Source organism: Fundulus heteroclitus, chromosome 3 (assembly GCF_011125445.2).
Source record: "Fundulus heteroclitus isolate FHET01 chromosome 3, MU-UCD_Fhet_4.1, whole genome shotgun sequence".
NCBI lineage: Eukaryota > Metazoa > Chordata > Actinopteri > Cyprinodontiformes > Fundulidae > Fundulus > Fundulus heteroclitus.
Window position 1 is genome coordinate 31,028,860 of NC_046363.1, and position 20,022 is coordinate 31,048,881.

The window sequence follows — 20,022 nt, forward strand, 5'->3', positions numbered from 1 at the left end:
TTTTTTTTGGTGTATTAAAACCGCTGTTTTCATCAGCTTTTTTTTTTTTTTTTTTTTTTTATTCAAAGAAATTGGCCCCATAATTTCCAAATCCCTTCTTTTCACGCTTCGCTCTAACCTGCGCTCCTCCTTGAATATAAGCCTCATTTCCCGTTCAAGTTCCCGCAAGATTTATCCACCCTGTTCACATTTTATCTTTTTTTCCACCGATCATATTCATTCAGTTAAATAGGGCTCTTATTCTTTTATATATTTATTTACTCGCTCTATCAGTCTCTTCAGTTTTTTTTCCCTTCTTTTTTTCCTGTTTTTTTTTCATCTCTCTCCAACGATTATCCTGGCGTCTAATTAGAAATCGATGCCGCTGGGCCGGCGGGTATTTGCAGTGTGTTTGTGGACGTTGAGAACAATTCCCCGGACAGAGAAGAAAGGGAAGAGAGAGGAGGAAGAGGAAACGCTGCACCGCCGCTCTGTATGCGCACACAAAATCACACAAATGCACATATACTCTGACAACCGACTCTACTACCGCTCGCAGCTACTGTTATTTCTAAAAAGCATTAAAAAAGAGAGAAAAAAAATTACAAGGAAGAGAAAAATGAAAAGGAAAAAAAAGCTTCTTTTTTTTTTTTAAACAAGCGACGCGAGGGAATTTTCAGGATAGTTGAGGATTATTTCCCAGCCTTTTAGGAAAACAAACGGATACAAGATAGGAGTGTGGGATAAAGTATTATTATTATTATTATTATTATTATTATTATTATTATTATTATTATTATTATTATTATTATTATTATTATTATTATTATTATTATTATTATATGTAGATAGGCTTATTTCTCATAAAGGCCCATGCGTCAATGGGCTACATATAGATTGTTTTTTTTTATCTAAGAAAAAAATATTTTGCGTCCGATTTTTCTTTCTTTTTTCAACAAAGAAAATGAAGTTAAACTCCGACTAAAACGTGTCACACAGACCCTCTTCTTGTTCCACCTGCATCGTTCTGTGCCACATCTGTCTGCTGCTTCGTCCGCATATATGAAGTCGACGCGTTAGCGCCATTACCGGAGCCAGTCGAACCTAACCGGATTAGTAGCTGCCAGATGGAGAGAAAAAAAAACCCTGAAGTGTTCAGACCAAGTGAAACAGAATAGAATGTAGGGAATGAGAGCCCCGCACTTTTATTAGTTCAGCTTTGCACCACAGTGAGTTTGTTTGTTTACCGTCTTGTGCGCACGACGTTTTATTGGCTCGCTCCATAATTTGTTTTCCAGCCGCCGTTTCTCTTCTGTTTTTTTTTTTCCTTGCTCATCGAGAACAAACGAGATGCATCACAGGGAGAGAGACCAGCACACACACACACACACACGCACACTGTGTCTGACAGAACTGCTCTACTTTTTAAGCAACAGCAATCAGGGGCGCATCCAGAAAGTTTTGTAAGCGGTGGCCAGATGCGGGGCCAATGATAACCTCACTGGTTACAGCAGCAAAACCAAAAGCTATTCCAGAACTTGAAATCTATTTAAAAATACATAAATAAATGAACTTGGTCTCTCCTGACGAGTTTTTAAACAACTTTAATTATCTCTGATATTTATGCTGGCTGATAAATCTGAATAAATACAGAGCAGTTTCACAGTATCACTGTGTTTAGGCAAGAAATAAAAAAAAAAAACGATCAAATTGCTTTTTTCAAAAACAGAAAATCAAGATGTATTCCTGGTGCAGCTATAAAAAAAGATATTCTGTAACATTTGTTTTGCTTTTTGTTTTTAGGTACTGTCTTAAGCAAATTGCCAGAATAATCACCAGTTAAATTTATCAGCAGTTTTCAGGTGTTCATTGCACACAATGTTTTAACTTATTATGTGGTCCACCCCCAACACCCACCCCTGTCAAATAAGACTATATAACAGACTGATGTTATCTGGTTAATTTGTCAGGCTATCAGCTCAGGTAGCCACCCTGCAGTCATGACACTCATACCGTGCTAGCTGTCCTTTTAAACAGTTACGGCTGGTGCTGCTTCTTCAGAAAAGTGTAGTTTCCATCTTTAAGCCATCTGACTGGCAGTGTGCAGCAGCATGTGGGGGTTGTGTCACTATTCTGTTGTTCATATACAGCCAGGGAAAACTCCAGTCCCTCCTGTGGTTTGTCTGGCATCTAATCAAATAGACGTTTGACATTAAGAACAGCAAGATAGAAGGTTTCATGGTTTTAAAACAGTAACTGGTTAAAGCGTCTACTGGATAATTTTATGTTTCCAAGTACCTATGCAAAATCTCAGCTGATTTCATATGGTAGAACATGTTTTTCTTTAAATCCCTCACAACATAGTGTCCATGACTTTCAAATAGTCTAACTTCTGTAATTTTTTTTACCTAAATGTGTGATCCTGGTATCAGTTGTGGGTGGAGCATCAATTTTATTGGGGTGACCATGGACACACCGTGCAAATTGCATATTTTGTAAAGGTGAGGCCAGATGAAGGGCCGCTAGTGATCTTAATGTTCCACTCCAAAACCAAAAGCCAGAACAGAATTTCAGGAGTTTAAGTTTGATTGAACTTGACTTTGTAAAGTGCCTTGAGATGACATGTTTCATGAATTGGCGCTATATAAATAAAATTTAATTGAATTGAATTGAATTGAATGTATTGTGATGGCAGCTCTTAACGTTTAGGTGCAATTAACTTCCTCTTTGGGATAAAAGAAAAAACAACAACTTTTGGCCTCCCACGAAATTAAGTGTCAGGGACTTAAATTCCATGTATCTTAACCCCCCCCCCCCCCCCCCCTCCCAGCCCCACACACACACTTGGTGGCGCCACTGAGGAAGTGTCACATCGGTTGACACTATGTTGGGGGGGTGTCGCAGCACTCTGCACGATACGGAAAACTGAATAAGATGCTTTTTCTCCGTGTTGCTTCACATTTCGTCAACCTCTGTGAAGCTTTGCTTGTTTCAAAACCGTCAGCCCAGACTCCCGAGTGTGTGTATGTGTGTTTAACGTGTCTGTGTCTTTCTCATATGTGCTCTATCGCAGTCAGTCCAAATTTCAGACTCCATCCTTGCATTTTCTGTCAGTCTATCCTTCCATCTTGCACTCTCATTAAATGAACCCCCCCTCCCTTCTCTCTCTCCAACACTCACACACACACACACACCCTCTCTCTGAGTCTCTCCTTCTTCTTCCTCCGCGCCTCACGCTCCCCTTGCCCGTGGCTATATGATCGTGAAAAATGTGTTTACAAAACTCGCTCTCTTGCAGATCAAACCGTACGGACGAATCAAAGACTTTGGAGGGAGAGTCAGAGGAGAAGCGAGGGAAGAAAGAGAGATAGAGAGAGACAGAGAGAGAAGGGGATAGGAGCAGAGGGTGCGTGGAAGCCTTATAATTTTAAAATTCTGTGTATTATTCCCTTTTTTTTCCCTTTTTTCATACGTTTTTTTTGTGTGTGCATGTTTTGCCTGCATCTCCTTTGGTAATACAATATCTTTAAGGCCCCCAAAACAACTGCGTATCGCAGTTAAACATGAGATAATGCAATATTGATGTCTCCTTGTCTTTGCTATAACGCAATACAGGGCCCATTCTGGCTGGACACGGTAACACGGGCTGATGGTGCCCTTGCACTTAAAGGAATTACTCCACTCCTGTAATAAATTTTACAGTGATGCTACACAAATATCAGGTCCCAGAAGGATTACAGGAGCTAGCGAAACCAAAGGAGTTGAAATTACTCCAAAAGGAGCATCAAGAATTTACCAGAAATGATGCATTATGTTCAGCAAAGCGGTATTGGTTTTCAGATGGCTGCCCCATCACTCATTTGATTCTGGAAGATGTATTTTTGGTTTAGAGTTTGAAGTGATTTGAAGTCACACTGACAGAGAGGATGCTCTCACTGGTCATCAATCTCCACATAGGTTCAAGCTTTAGTATAAGCTGCTGTTTCTGTGTTTCTTAAGAGTGATCATCGCATACCTTGATACAGTTCAGAGATAACTGAACAAAGGACAAAATTAAACGGCTTAAAGTGCTGCATGTGTGCTGCATAGAAACGTTTTACACTTGCCACTTGGCTGAAGATTACATTTGTGGCTAACAGGGATTTACCTAACTGGGGTTACAGTGAATTGGACTAGTGTTAGCGTTGTATTTGATTAAATTAAATAGTCCACACTGAACTGGGGGAAATGCTTTTGAAGCAGCAGCAGCTCTACTTTGAGCTCCTCCTTGATAACAGATCTTCTCGCCCTATATTCTAAGGCTGATCCCAGCCACCCTCTGGTTGAAGTCTGTTTCAGCCACTACCTCCTGGCTCCTCCTTCTCACACGCAGCTGTGGGATGGCATCCCCAGCTGGTCAACAAGCATTTGTCGCAAGGCAGCCAACGCGGCTGTGTTAGTCATGAACAGCACACTCAAGGTCATCCCACAGGTGATCATTGGGGTTAAGGTCAAGACTGCAGGCAGGCACTTCCGTCCGAAGTAGTCCCTGATAAACCCCTCTCAGCAATGTCTTCTTGGGGGGTAAAACTTTGTCCCGAAAAGTCGAGATATGGGATGCCTCTGGTTCCAGATTCTCATCTTTTTTTTTTTTTAACAGGTTTTCTGTAGTTTATTTGCAGTGGGTAATGAGTTCACAGTGTATTGCACACAGTATAAGCAATGGACGGAAATACCAATATATTGCACTAAACAGCGGGGGACTAAAGATGATGAAGTCTGATTTTCCATTTCCAATTTGGTACTAAAGGATCCAATTCTTTTTTCTTTTTTTTTCTATTTCGATCTATTTCTTTAAACTACATTTGCAGAATTCTGGTTAAAAAGTCTATCGCTTTGGCTGATCAAAACTAGAATGACTTGTGCTACAATGCACTCTACAGTTGCAAAATGTTTATTAGGGGATTGTGTGTATTTCCAGATTCTCATCTTGAAATGAGTCTGTCTTTAGTTTGCCTCTAATCATGACAAGTCCTGTTCTTCCACTGAAGCAGATGCTAACCCACATCATTTCACTGCGTCCACCAAATGCTGTTTGGCATTGGCAGAGTGGATTTGGTAAAGGTTTCTTGGGGGCAGTCCAAAAATTCAACTCAGTAACTCACGGATGAGTTTTCATTACAAATGCGGCACCATTTAAACAGTATAAGTATGAGATTTATTCCTAAAGAAGCATTGTTAAAAAAAGAAGAAATCAACCAAGCACATTCTTTTTTTTCTCTCAAAATTACGTAGACTCAACCTACTTTACCATTGGTTGGAGGATTTATCACACCATCCTCTTCAGTAGAACCATCACCAGCACAACCATATCAGCAATATGGTTTAAAAGAAAACTGACTCATTAGACTCAGAATGCACAAAAAAAACTGTCTTTGACCCACTAACTTCTTAAATAGCAATCTGATTTGGTTGCTACATCTTTATCTAAAGTGAAAGTATGAGATGATATATGACACTTAGTCACACGAGGATGGCTTGTTGGTTTAACTATGCATGACATTATTGCAGCGCTGTCCGTTTTTAGAAGATGATGGTGACAAGCGGGTCTTTTGGTTTAATTCTGCTGAATTGCATGTCAGGTTCATTTGCAAAACTCGCACAGCGTTTTTCTTTTACACATTGATTACCTTTATGTGCCAAAGGTTTGACGGTTGTGAGAGTCAAAAATAATCAGCCGTTCAGAAGTGGAAGACATGTAAAAGACAGAGGGACACAAAAATGAAAGGGAAGGGGAATGTGAAAAGTGTGCTGGGGAAGGGGGGGGTAAGGAGAGGAGAGGTGAGAGGAGGGGATGCAGTGGGGGGGGGGCAGACAGACAGGCAAGGGGAGCGATTATAGCAGGGTTTATGTATGAGCTATTGATTGAGTCGGTGGTGACTTCTTGAGTGGTTAATTCGGGAAGTGAGAGCGATATAGAGAGTAACTCACTGACCAAGGAGGCGAGGGAGGGTGAATAGGGGGATAAAGAGAGAGATGGTGAGGGCATGATGTGGATAAGTAGAGAGAGAGCCTGAGACTTGTGCATTTGCTCAGTAAAAAGTGTGGAAAACACCAACTGGTAAAACGCTATACAGCCTCTTAACGACTCTAAGGACACCCTACATGCTAATTCTGTTTGTTTAGGAATGATTATAAGCATCCTTGTTTTTTTTGCTCATCTTAGTTTCAGCGCACAACAGGAACAGTCCTCTTCCTTAGCACAAACTGTTGAAACCCCATAACATAAATATAGCTTTTTTTTTTCAATTTAGCTTTTTGTAGGCTTATCATTTGTTTTCACAGTGAAACAGCTTGTAGCACTGTTGCATGACACCAAGAAGGTCCTGGGTTTGAACCCCAGTCTGGAATCTTTCTGCATTGGGTTTGCATGTTCTCCTTGCGCAGGCGAGAGTTCTCTCTGGGTACTACAGCTTCCTCCCACAGTCCAAAAGCATGGCTGTTAGGCTAATTGATTTCTCTAATTTGTCCATAGGTGTGTGTGCGAGTGCGCATAGTTAATTGTCCTGTGTGTCTCGTGATGGACTGCCGACGTCTCCAGGGTCAGAATAAAGTGTTTGATCCCTGACATGAGTGATTTATGCTTGTTATTGATGTATGGATGATAGCCCAGCCTTTTACAAATGTCAGATTAACACTCCTACTTTCCATCTTATGTATTATTTACAGATGTCTTCAGTGAGAACAGTATCACGTGGTGTAATGAGTTAGAACCTAAGTCCCCATGTAAATATCAGCCTCTGAAACTAGGTTTTGCTCACATGCAGTACCCGTCTCGTATATGCGAACCTACTGTATGGTAAAATTTAGTTTCAATAAGGGTTAGAAAATGAATAGAATTTGATCAATTGAAATAAGGGCTTGATCCCCACACCAACATGCAAGTATTCTGACCCATACACACCGGTGATGGGCCCGTTAGACACACACATTAGTCTTTTTCCTTCAAGAAAGTACTAAAGACCTGTGAACGAATCAATTTATTTTATCTACCACCATGGACAAGACAAAAAAAGCTGCCAAAGGAGGGCATGTTCAGCAAAACACACAGTGTCAAGATGGGCTGCAAAACCATCAGCAAGAAGCTTGCTGACAAGGAGACAATGATTTTTACGATTATTTGACAATGGAAGAACTACAAGATAACAGTTTCCCTCACACTGGAGCACCATGCATGACCCCCTCTTGTGTAAAAAAGAAGATTCTGAGAAAGGTGAAGGATCAGACCAGAATCCCAAGGTTGTTGGGATCACATCAGTAGATAACCAGTGGTAAACACACTTTGCCATAATGGACCGAGATTCCACAGTAGCTGCAAGGTCTCTCTCCTGAAGAAGGCACATGCACAGTCCCATCGGAGGATTACTATTTAACATGTGAGAAGATAGCTTGGGAGACTGTGGCGTGGTCAAATGAAATCAGAACTGAGCTTTTTGGGATCAACTCAACTGTATGACTGGAGGCAGAGAAAAGCTGAATATGAACCCATCCTCACTGCCAAACATGGAGGTTAGTAGATGGTCCTCCAATAACGATACAAGAAAACTTCAACACATAAAAGGAACTATGAATGTGGCAGAAATCATTGGGTGTCGGATGAGAATCTCTGGAAGATGGGTCAGCGATAGGTCTTTCAACCTGACAATAACCGAGGAATGGCCCAGTCAGTCTCTGGACCTTGATCCCAGAGGAAATAGTTGGAAGGTGTGGAAACTTTTGAGTTGTTAAGCAACAGTCTAGAAACCTTTTGGGCTTTGGAGAATATCTAGAAAGACAAGTGGACCAAAACCTTTGGCAAAGGTCCCAAGTCAGGGTTTAGTTGTGGATCAACCTTTTTTTTTTTTCAATCAAATACAAATTAAGGGTGGGTAAACTTACAAATTTAGCACGAGGATCAAACAATTGTTCCTTCACTGTACTGCCACAAAAATTAATATATGATATGATCTTGTACAAGTCCATGTGTGTAAGTCTATGCCCATGACTGAACACAAAAAAGCAGAAAAAACAATCCTTACATTGCAATCAGGCAAAACGCTGTGATAAGGTAGGGGCTCTGGAAAATACAATCGCCATCTCCTAAAGTTTCACACTGACTAGAGGATAAAAATACGGCACATTTATTAAAAAAAATTAACCTTCATGATAATGACAGAGTTATCCAAAATTCATAAAGTTTCAAGGCTAAGGTTACAGTCTCCCCTTTTCTTTATAAGTTAATTATTTACCACTCCCACCATTTTAATATGTATTTTTTTATTAAAGGTATATTGGACGATATATTTTTTTGGTTTCGAGTTCCGGGGGGATCACCTTATCTATTGGTTTTCCCACATGCCAATCATTGTGACGCGCTCACATAACGCCAGTGTGCATGTACATTCCTGGCTAGTTTCCTCTTACTGCTCATGCGCACTTCTAGTGTTCATACATCCCGTGTGCTTCGGTTTTAGCCGTTTATCGTAGCTCCATTGCTCTCACCATATATCTTGGTTGAGAGTCGCAAGAAGCAAACAAGTGTACAAGTAAAGGAGGAAGGCCTCAGAGGAAAGGAATAAGACCAGAGTGTATTTGGGAGATTCTTTCACACGATCCCTTCTGAGGAGCGGAAGAGATGGTAGGATGGTCTTACCATCCTACCACGCAGTTATTCAGAAAGGGACTTGGCCATTTCTTACCTACATTTACACAAAACAATCGTTCACTCTACCTTTAAGTCTAATCTTTGGGTATGTGTGTGTGTGTGTTCGTTGACTGGGCTAAAAACATTTAAACTTTTTATAAAAAATAGTGATAGATACTGTATGTAGGATGTATCAAGTCCAAACAGGAAAATTGCCTTCATGCAGAGTACCTTTTTATTCTGAAAAAAACAACATATATTGTGGAAGAACAGATAAATATGTTCTTTATCCAAGGGGTGCGAGAACATAATGGTTTGCTGGTTCTTGCAGACTGTTCTTGATGCACAATCTGGGCATATTTTTTTTTCTTGGTAAAAAAAACAAACATTTTGTGTGTCCAAAAACGTTAAGTGGTTGTTCTGCAGTGGAAGAGACCTGTGAAGGCAAAAATCAATGGACATCATTTTGATTTTTGTAAATGTTTTTGTGAATCTGACATTCAGTGTTGGTCCACAAAAGCACTTTCAATTTGAATCTGACTAGAGAACTCTTTCTAAACTTTTAAAGTCTTCTTTTAGACCTGAGTCCTATTTTTGAGCGTGTAACGTTGTAGTCAACTGTGGCTCTGAACACAAACATGCAAACACACACTTTCACGCACCTATTCTTCTCAATAGGCGTGAATCCGAGCCCACGGGACACGCATCTGCTCTCCAGAAACAACAGATGGTTCCCTTGTTCTCGCTGTATCACCTTGTCTGAGGAAGTCAAAATAATCAAGGAGCGCAACCCGGACAAGGACACAAAGTGGCGTGTGCGCGAGCCTGTTATGGTTGTGTGAAATATTTGCGCGTGGGAGTTATAACACTTGTACCTAAACGCGACTTCGTTTTGCCACGCACCTCTCATAGGCTATAGCTTGTTTGCTCATAGGATATCCTGCAGTCAGATTCCTAAAAGCTCTGGTGTGGGCTACGTGGCGTTTACGTACACATCAATGGAAGTGCGTGCGTGCGCGAGTGAGTATGTGAGAAGGTCAGCTCGCCGGCACAGTTTCTTTTCCTATTTCTCTTCCCTCTCGCGCAGGTTTTGATCTCTCAGCCGCGAGATCAAAGGCGCTCTCTGGCTATTAGTCAGCGCGAGCCATTGATCCCTCATCGATCCACGCGAGACACAGCCGCCCCGTGAACACCGCGCGAGGCTCCCCAAAGCTTCTCCCGCGCATCAGAAGAGTGTGTGCGTGAGTGTGTGTGTGTGTGTGTGTGTGTGTGTGTGTGTGTGTGTGTGTGGTGTGTGTGTGTGTGGTGGTGTGAGAGAGAGAGAGAGAGAGAGAGAGAGAGAGAGAGAGAGAGAGAGAGAGAGAGAAGTGGTGGGGGGGGGGGGGGGCAGTGGGGGTAAGAGACAGCAAATGGTAACGGTGTGTGTGTGTGTGTATTTTTCTACTGGCGCGGGCAGATCCAAACTCGAGCTTTTTCTTTGCCGCGGGACATGAAACAATGAGGCTCGAGCCGGTTTTAATAAAGCGCGCTTTCCCTCCTTTCAACTCTGGCGCGAGGCGGACGAGCCGGCAGCGGAAAGCGATCGATAATTAATGACGATGAATAATTTAACCCTATCGATTGATACTTTTTCTTCATCCTTTCCCCTCCTTATTTTCTTAAGGCCGGTGTTCCATATCATACCAATGTACCGTTTCGCGCGCTTCAACATCCTCATCCCCACTCACCTGCTCTTCAACTTCTTGTAGGAGTTCTTCACCTTTCATGAACATCTGAGAAAACAAGTTCCTTTATTTATCACAGGCTATAGCTTATATTTATGAGCCCAGTTGGAGTCTAAACTTCACCTGACTTACCTCCATGAATAGAGATGGCCTTAGAAAGACTTTAGACAAATATATATATATATATATATATATATATATATATATATATATATATATATATATATATATATATATACTTACAATTTTAGATTTTTTAACAAATCTTCAAAGTCATTTTCATGGTTTTAAACTGTTCTTCAAAAAATTAAAAATTAAAAAAGTGCCATTGTTTGTATTTAAAGTGGATTTTCAGACACTTTGCCAATATTTAACAATCGCAAAGTTTTGTTAAAATTTGATGATGAAGTTTACTGGGACACTAAAGGCTGGTTAAAGACTGATTTATGCTTGATGCATCTGCACGGTCTGCTCTTCCATATTACATAAGCCCCAAAGTTTTCACTCCGTGCACCTAAGAACATTCCAAACTATGCAGACAGTCTCACGTGGAAAAACATGGCGGACGAGCAAGCCCTTCCTCTGGTGGAGGTTTGTAAATATAGATACCTTTATGATTCGCCCCAGAAAGATCACCGTGATCAACAAATTGTTAACAATTCCTGGACATAAATCACAGTCACTCTTGGAAGAAAGTAAGAGGCTTAAATGTTGGAAACAACTTAACTGTTTTCCTACCTATGTGTACTGGGGTGTAGTACGCTTGTAGGAGCGCAGCACTGCCCTCTAGAGTCTAGGAGAATAGTGCAACTTAAGAGGAAAACCCGCACAGAGCATAAATGCTGCAGATGTGTCAGCACGCCATATTTCCATGCGGACATATTTGCCACAAGCATAAAGCAACCTTTATGCCTGACGCATCCGCGAGGTCCGCACGTCCATATTACGTAACCTTGGCAACTCTGCACACCTAGAAAAATTCCTTGGACAGGCCCATGCGGAAAAACATGCCGGACGAGGAAGAACTCCTTCTGGCGGCGGTTCGGAAGTATAAACATCTTTATGATTCGGCCCATAAAGATCACCGTGATCAACAAATTGTTAACAATTCCTGGACAGAAGTTATTGTCGCACTTGGAAGAAAGGAATAGGCTCTTAAATGTTGGAAACTTTCACATGTTGTGGGCTGTAGTACGCTTGGCGAAGGAGCACAACGCTGCCCTTTAGAGTCTAGGAGAATAGTGTCGCTTCAGTCGTTCAGTTACTGCAGACATTGCGTCCGCACGTCTCAACGTACGTGCGTCAAGCATGAACCAGCCGTAAAGGGTCTCGTGCCTCAGTAAAATGGTCAGGTGAAGGTCTAAACTTCACCTGACTTCCCTCCATGAATGGAAAAGGTCTTCAAAGGGCTTTGAAATTGTTTCTTACAATTTTCAACAAAACAACTGATTTTATAATTCATTGCATTAGACTATTACTGTTGTCTAAACACTTCAAGATTCACAGAGTGCTTTTCTTGGAATCAAATCTTTGATCATGAAAGATGCTGTCAGCAGCAGCTGATCATTGCAAGCAAATTAATGTAAAAAGATGTGAGCCATTTTCAAATGGGAGTTTATGCAAACTGGGAAGACTGGAAAATAATGAAAAAAAAAAAACGTTTAATATAATGAAAATTCTATCTTATGTGAGTTTCTTTGGGCTCTGGAATGGGGTTTGCCATTTGGGAAACCTTTGTCACAAGATGCTTTTTATAAAATAGCTGTCAAATAGCTGCCTTGACAAAATACTCAGCAGGACTTGGCAGATTTTTTAAATAATGTAAACAAAAACATTGTTAGTGTTTTACACAGATGTATTATTTTGGCATTAAGTATAGCTGCTTTAGTTCTTTTAAGTCCAACTTTTACCTGTTGAATTTTTAATCTGTTTCTTTGTGCTGCACAGACTGATCTATGACTAAATTCAAGTGAAGGACCGATCAGCTTTTCCTGGCTGATACAGATTTCAGGATTTTTTGACATCCCAACCTGCCTATTGAACATTTTTATTGTACAGAAAAGTTCCACAGGTTTTCTTTGACAGAGGCAGATGCTTTAATGAAAAAGAACACGAAAGAATTACAAGTAAATGCACATTTTTGCCTGAAAGCATGTTTATAACTTATATCTTCTAAATATCCTCCATCTTTGCCTTCGTTGCTGTTATGTCCACAATAAGGCGGCCAAATATCTAGTTTTAGGAGAAAATGATATTTTTCCCCATTAAGAAGGTAAAGTATTTGTTGAAAATCTGGCAGATATAGGCATGCAATGTTTTAGTTGTAGGCATGAAGAAAAGAAAGCACTCTGACATATAATCTGACCGATGCGTCATCCCTTAATGAGTCCACCTTTAGAGCGTTAGCTCTTTTGGCTTTTCAGTGGTCTCAACAAAACTTTCTGTCTTTCAAAGGCAATCATCTGCCATCTTTGTCCATAGAAATTAGAGCACATTATGGTTGGCTGCAAAAACGCCCCTAAACACACAATGTACAATTGATTCTTTGCCAGGTTGTTTGCTGAATGTGGACACATTTGTTCAATCTTCGAGGTTTTTGGTGCCGCTCAGTTGCTTGCATGATTCACAGATCACAGTTAAGTGGCTAAACAAACAAAAACTCTATTCGTCTGAAAACGATCAGGTACTGGACTGAAACAGCGGTTACTGTCAATAGGAAAGACCCCTCGAAAGCCCGGAGGAAGATTAAAAAGGATCACAAAAAAAAGATTACAAGAATATCTAACATTAAAAACTGACTTTTGGACGGTGCTGTGTATATTCAAAACTTTTTCTCTTTGGAAAGTTGGGTTATTTAGGTAGGTCTTCTTGTTTGTATTCCGTATTGTTGTTCTGACTAGTGAAGAAACCAAAGGAGGAGAAAAGCGGCCATAACGGCAACCTGACAATCACCGACAACCCCTGTAACTACCCAGGCTCGGTATCTTTCAAACTGAATTTCACTGGCTGGTGTTCTGACCGGGCACTGCTGTCAGATGATAGCCCGTCTCAGTGTGAAGGACTCAGTATTAGCTCTGCCCCTGCAGTGTGGAGTAATGTGCGCTCTGTGGGAGAGCGGCCGGAGAGCCTCGGTGCTCCTGTAACTATACATCTTGGTTAAATGCACTGACAGAGCTGCAGCGCTGCCTGTTCCCATTACACCAGCTGCACTGATTCCTCTCCCTTTCATATGACAGTACGATGGGTGTATGGATTCATCATACAAATGAGTGATCATGTGCAAGTTTTCCTGCTATATTGATAAATGAGCACCTGGACTCTTATTGAATAGTTTTGTGTACTTTTACCGATTTAACTCTTTTCTACTCAGGAGATAGAAAAAAATTAAAGTTTTTCTCAATATATCCATCTAAACGCTGTCTATAATCTTTGAGGTTTCTAGGCTGATTTCGGTTTAAATGAGGGTAAAGCTAGAAACTTCTTGCCGTTGTTTTGGCTGATTTTAATGATGTTCACCGAGTCTGTGGATTGACATCTATAGGGACTAATTAAGATATTACTCTTATTTAAATACGTTTTAAAAAGCTGTTTCTCTCTGAAGCAGATGATTTGGATTTTTTTTTTTTATAGAAAAAAAAATCTTATGTATGTATTAAGTATGAAAACCTTAATGGTATGACATTTAAATAATTCAATCATAATTTGATACAAACAACTTGTGTATTTCTGCACATTTTCAGTAAAATGTGAACAAATGAGAGGAACGTACGCTACCATCCCTGCAACACTGACTTTTTTTTCTGTTTGCGTTTGGATCCTTTCCCCTAACCAGCCCCCTTCCTCCTCCTCCTCTTCCTCCTCCCTCTCCTCCTTCTCTTCCTCCTCCTCTTTCTGTCTTCTGCCTCTCCCCTCCGCACATCTCCTCGCTCCTTCTCTCCATCTCCTGTAACAAACCCATAGCAGAGTCCCTCTGTTCTTCCACCCCGAGGCTGACCAGTGTGTCAGAGCTAACCAGGGAGAGGAACAGAGAGAGGGGAGAAAGCGGGAGAGAGGAATTGAGAGGGAGAGGGTTCAGTCGGGCCTTTTTCAGGGGCAACCGAAGAAAAAAAAAGGGGAAGATGAGACAGATGTACAGAGTCCGTTTCATCTCTTGGAAAAAGAAAGCGGGAGAGGCCAGACCCTTCATGCTTCTCCCAGTTTTCTATCTTTTTATATCGCGACCCATCACTCTTTCCTTCTTTAGACAGCACTGGAGACGTAATGTTGCCTGAATGTCAAGATGCCCCCCCTTTTCTCTGCTCTACCCCAGTCACTGTGCAGAATTTCAAAACAGAGTTACAGTATGTTCCTCTCACTGTTCCCTTTATTTGCTCGTCAGTGGCCCACTAACCTCGGCCCCACAAAGTACCGCAGCCCTTATGATAGAGCCGAACACGCGCGGCGCCAACAACTGTCATCGGTATCAGGGAGTCTGGGTTAAAAAGAAGACGTTTGTTTTAGATATCAGGGGTTTGCATTACTGGTCCTAAATTCTAACACACTTTCCAGTTTATTGAATCCAAGCTCCAGTTTGAATCTCACTTTTGAGATCAATTAGAAGTTTAGTTTATTAGGGATCTCAGTGATGCTTGGTGTTGTAAATCTGGAGGTTCAAAAACCTCAGACCTGAGTCTACACACTGTGGTGGAACCAATTGATTGGGGCACTAATGCTTATTTGCGCCCAAGATGTTTTTTTTTACCTACCTTTTACATATTTTTCACTCATGATTTGGGTAACGTAGGCATGTTTAGGCAACAGAACAGTTCACCTACAACTCAAAGAAAATTGGCAGGGATTAGACTTCACCTCTTCAAAGAGTTTCCTGCTTGTTTCGAAAGTATATGATTTCAGGGTGAGCAATTTGGCACACACTTTACAAGTCTCAGATATTTAAAGCTTCATAAAAATCAACTTGCAGAAATAAATACTGGCACAGACAACGCTACAGTGATCTGCATATCACCTTGAACACTACATTCCCATAGTAGAACACGGTGGGGGCTGCATCATGGTGTGGGGTCATTTTTGCATGTATGGATACTGAAGTTTTGGTTCAAATCATTACATTTTACATTATTTTGCCCGTGTTGTTTAATACAATTTCCCTTTGTTTGGAGGAAACACATTAAATAAACCTGGCTGTTTTCAAAGGGATTAAAATATCTTAGCGATCCATTTTTATTATTTCTTTTCATCATTTTTATTGTTATGTATACCTGAATTTATTGTGCCCTTGGAGATTTCTGTAACCCCAGAGATAATTTTTTTGAGCACATCCATCCATCCATCCATCCATCCATCCATCCATCCATCCATCCATCCATCCATCCATCCATTCATCCAGCAATATAACCCGCTAGAAAAATATGACTAATGATTCTATCATTTTCCTACTACAATGTCTAATAAACTGGCACGAAAGCAAACATAGTATTTGATTTTCACCCCTCAACCTTGATCTTCCCAAGTTTTGTGTGCCCCTGAACTGCTGTTTTGCCCTGTCACAAACACAAAGTGCGCCGCTGCCAGCAATATTACCGAAAGCCTCTGACTCATCAGCACACCAGAGGTTCCTCAGCAGCAATGATCCGTGTGTTAAAGCCCGACACAGGCCTCTCCTTCAAAACATGTGGAGCACCGTAACCGAGGGTTGCTCTGAGCGGCGAAAATTGGTTTTATTGTTTTTGTCAAGATGTAACCATTTACAGCAACTCCGGGTCTCTTTTGTGCACGTTGTCACGCTGCTAACGGTGTGATCCGTCATCCACGCCGGGCTTATTGGTGACCTTTTGTGTGGAAGGGGTCTTTTGTTTTGGCCTGTTGTTTCCACGGAGGCTTTGTGCAAAACAAGGTGCTTTGTGAGTCTTTTTTTTTGTGTGTCTGCTCGCATCTCTCCTCACAATCAGCACAGTAAACAAAGTGCATTCTCACTTTCTGCTCAGTGAGATGTGTGTTACTGTGTCAGTATTGATTCAGTCAATATCTATGGGCTCCATGTCTTATTTTTGTGCACTGCTTCTCGCTGTGTGCATGTGACGGCTACCTGGATACTCACACGTTTTTTGCAGAATCTGTTTGAGACTGTGCAATCCATTACAATCTGCGAGGGCCTGCATCTGACAGTTTGTGTATGCGTGTGCAGCTGTGTGTGTGTGTACGAGGAACTGTATTCCCTGGGCTGCTAGTTATAATGTTTCTGGGGGTGATGGGGGGAACTTGAAAGCCCTGTGCTGCCCAAATCAAAACTAACAAGGAAATGATGGGGGCTCCTTTATCTCCTCTCTGGCCTGGGGGGCCGATAGGGGCAAGAACAGGAGACTGGGCAGGGAGAAAAGACGGAGAGAGGGAGGTAGCGATGGAGAGAAGAAGGAGGGGGAGAAGGAAGAGGTAGGGGCAGGCAGGCTTCCTCTTTGATTTGTAAAAAATGCATTACCTCCAAAATCAAACGGAAAATTACTACGCCGAAGCAAAACACACAGAGTAGGAGCGAAAAAAGGAGGTGGGTGGGGCAGGAGGGAAGGGAGGTAAAAGATGACAGTGGATAGGTGTGTGTGAATCGGAAGGAGGTGGGATACAGGAAAGGAGGAGTCACCTATATAGATATGCTGCCGGATGGGCGAAAAAAAAGAAAAAGGGTGGATGGGTATGGATCTGAGGTGGTGCGTAGGTGGTTTGAGAGGTAGCTGGAGAGCCCCCCGACTGATAGGAGCACATGCATATAGTCCTCTGAGGAGACGGGTCTATACATGCTGTAGACCATGTGAATATGGCAAATGAAAGAGATGATGCAGTATTGATGATCTGAAGCCCACAGGGATGAGGAAACGTATAGATTAGTACTTCCAACACAAAGAATCTCCCATCTTTTTAAAGATCAGACTTTGAAGCAAACGTTCATTCAGAGAAATTTTATTAAAAACCAGTGCTTATGTTGTAGGTAAAAAAATGTTTTATTTTTTTTTTTTTAAATGCTAAATGACATCACCTGCAAAACAAGCCGTGAGTTTTTAAAAGTGTGTGCAGAATTGTGCACAAACAAAAAAAAAAAAAAAAAAAAAAAAAGAATGAATGGAAAACACAAAAGCACGAGCGAAAAAGGGTTTCGGACAAAGAAAGAAGCTTGAAAACAAGGAGGATGAAGAGCAGAAGAAGAAGGGTGAGAGGGGCCGCGATCCGAGGGCTACAGAAGCGGGGCAAGAGCGACGCCGAGGCTGATAGAGAGAGAGAGAGTGAGAAGTGCCTGGAGTTAGCAATAATAATTTATACAAACACACCTTAATAATTCACGTACCATTTCAATGCTGGAGGGAAAATCCAAAATTCACAGAGCATAATTAAATAGAGGCAGAGAGAGAGAGAGAGAGAGAGCGAGAGAAGAGACGGAGCGGAGAGGCCAGTGTTAAAGATACCAGCGTACAGCAGCAGGTTCTGAGCTTTGTAAAACATCCCGCATGAAGCGGCGACATCCAAACCCGATCCAAGTCTCATGGAATCACTTAAATCTCCTCCCTGTCTCCTGTCAGCATAGATGACCGTTAGGCTCTTTAATTTAATAAGGCAGTGTTAATGAATGAACATCCAAAGCGTGTGCTTAATTTTTGTATATAAAGATCTACTCAAGTCCAATAGAAAATACTGAATACTTTTAATTCATATTAAGTAACTGATTTTGTCAACGTTTTTTACGACACTAGTCCATGTTATAAAAACCAAAAACACACAAAAAACAAAACAGAAAAGAAACATAAGAAATACATTACACTCCATAATGCAGCTTTTACATACACAGCCAGCATTTGCAGAAGCTTGTAGATTACCCTGCATCACTTAGGGTGATTGCACTCAAAGCCCTTATGATTGTGTTTTATTGAATCAAGCAAATGGCACATACATTTTAACCTGACATTCCATGGTGAGGCAGGAAAGGTGGGAGGCTTGCAGTTATCCATCTTGGTGGCTTACGCAGCTTTTATAAATATATCCTGTAAAGCCAGCAGAAGGTTTTTTTATGTTGGCTTTTTTTGTAATTATAGCACAATACGTATAAAAAAAGGAAGAGGCCCCTTTAACATCATCTATATACGTGTATAATTTTCATCTTGTCATATACCTTGCATGTACACTCAGAACATCACATCATCATCATCATCTCATTAATCTTTTCTTTGGATTTTCCTTCACTCACCTCATCTAAAAAGTGGTCCGCAAAGATGTCGTCTGAACTTCCTTAGTTGTGGCAATCAGGACAACTCTCTTTTTGCAGATAAACAGATAGTCATACTAGACTCCATAACTTGTGCAAACATGTTGCAGCTGCTGCAAACCAAAGCTGAAAAGTGACAGAAAAACAGAATGTCATCCGCATACATGTAAAGGATCAACAAGACAATCGCACAATACAGTCAGTCTAACAAGCGTTTAGCTTTATTGGAAAATCACATGAATACTAATTCAAAAGAGCAAGAACTTAACCGTGTCTGACCCCTTTAGACACTAAAAAAAGCCCAGTTTAACTACCAAATTTTAATGTGCATCAGAGATGAAGGGATCCTTATCCTTAGTATGTTCTTTAATAGTTTCTGATTATTGAAATGCAGGACCTGGCAAAAGTAATAATCTAACAAAGAGCAACACAACAGTTTTCTAAAGTTTTTGACAAATACAAATCACAAAAGTGTGTTTCATTGAGCATGTGCCTACCAAAATATTTAGACAATGAGATTTTTAGAAATCCTTCTTCATAAAATGGCCCAAGCTCAGTCAGACTAGATCCTGGTCGTTGTTCTGGTAGATGGTGAACCTATCCTTAAGGCTCAAGGCTTTTGAAACCTCTAACAGGTTTTCCTGTAGAACTGCCTTGTATTTCACTCCCCCATCTTCCCGTCAATTTTCCTACCAGCTGTTTTGCAGATGATAAAAGAAAAATATTCCCACGGTATAATAATGCAACTACCGTGTTCAAGTACTTATATGGATTGTGGCAAACTATGGAGAATGCCTTAGGTGGCCGGTCCAAACAAAAAAAAAGTCTGTTTTATATGTGCTATAGAGCAGAAATACCCAATGTGGGTGTACCCACGGGAGACACCTCTTGAGGGGCTGAGAGATGATTTGATGCTGATGTGCTAAAAAACATTTAGTATTTCCTTATTAGCAAAACCGATACCAAAGTATAACCGCACAAGATGCTAAACATTCCTCTTTGTAACACAAGGGCAAGCAGCATTTTTTTGTAACAGTTCTTATAAAAATACTATGTCATTCTTGTAATGCCCCCCCCCCCCTCCCCCAAAAAAAGAAAAAATTTTTTAAAAATTCCTACCTGCCAAAAAGCGGTCACCAGTCTCTGGTACTGTTAATTTGAGGATCACAGGCTGAAAAGTCTGGGTACCCCTGCTATAGAGCTTTTCACAACTGTATGCCATGATTATTTATTGTGTTCCTTGCTCCTCATTATGCTGTTTGTTCATTAATGTTTTCTGTGACAAGCCACACAGGCGATTTCTACTTACTAAAAACTAACTTTTGATGACACTTGGTTGTATTTTATTTTATTTGGGGGTATTAGAATAAAGGGGACTGAATACAAATGCGTGCTACACTTCATATTTTTTA

The 20,022-nt window shown here is 40.9% G+C and overlaps 1 protein-coding gene across 4 annotated transcripts in view; it reads left to right on the plus strand.

Annotated features, from left to right (window-relative positions):
- erfl1 (Ets2 repressor factor like 1) overlaps positions 1-20,022 on the plus strand; it is an 80,915-nt gene that overhangs the window by 44,436 nt on the left and 16,457 nt on the right. Inside the window, exon 3 of one of the 4 annotated variants that reach the window (XM_036135201.1) lies at positions 3,278-3,385. The exons of the other annotated variants lie outside the window; for them this stretch is intronic. The gene's annotated coding sequence lies outside the window, so the exon portion shown is untranslated. The remainder of the gene's footprint in view (positions 1-3,277; positions 3,386-20,022) is intronic. 4 annotated transcript variants of the gene reach the window in all.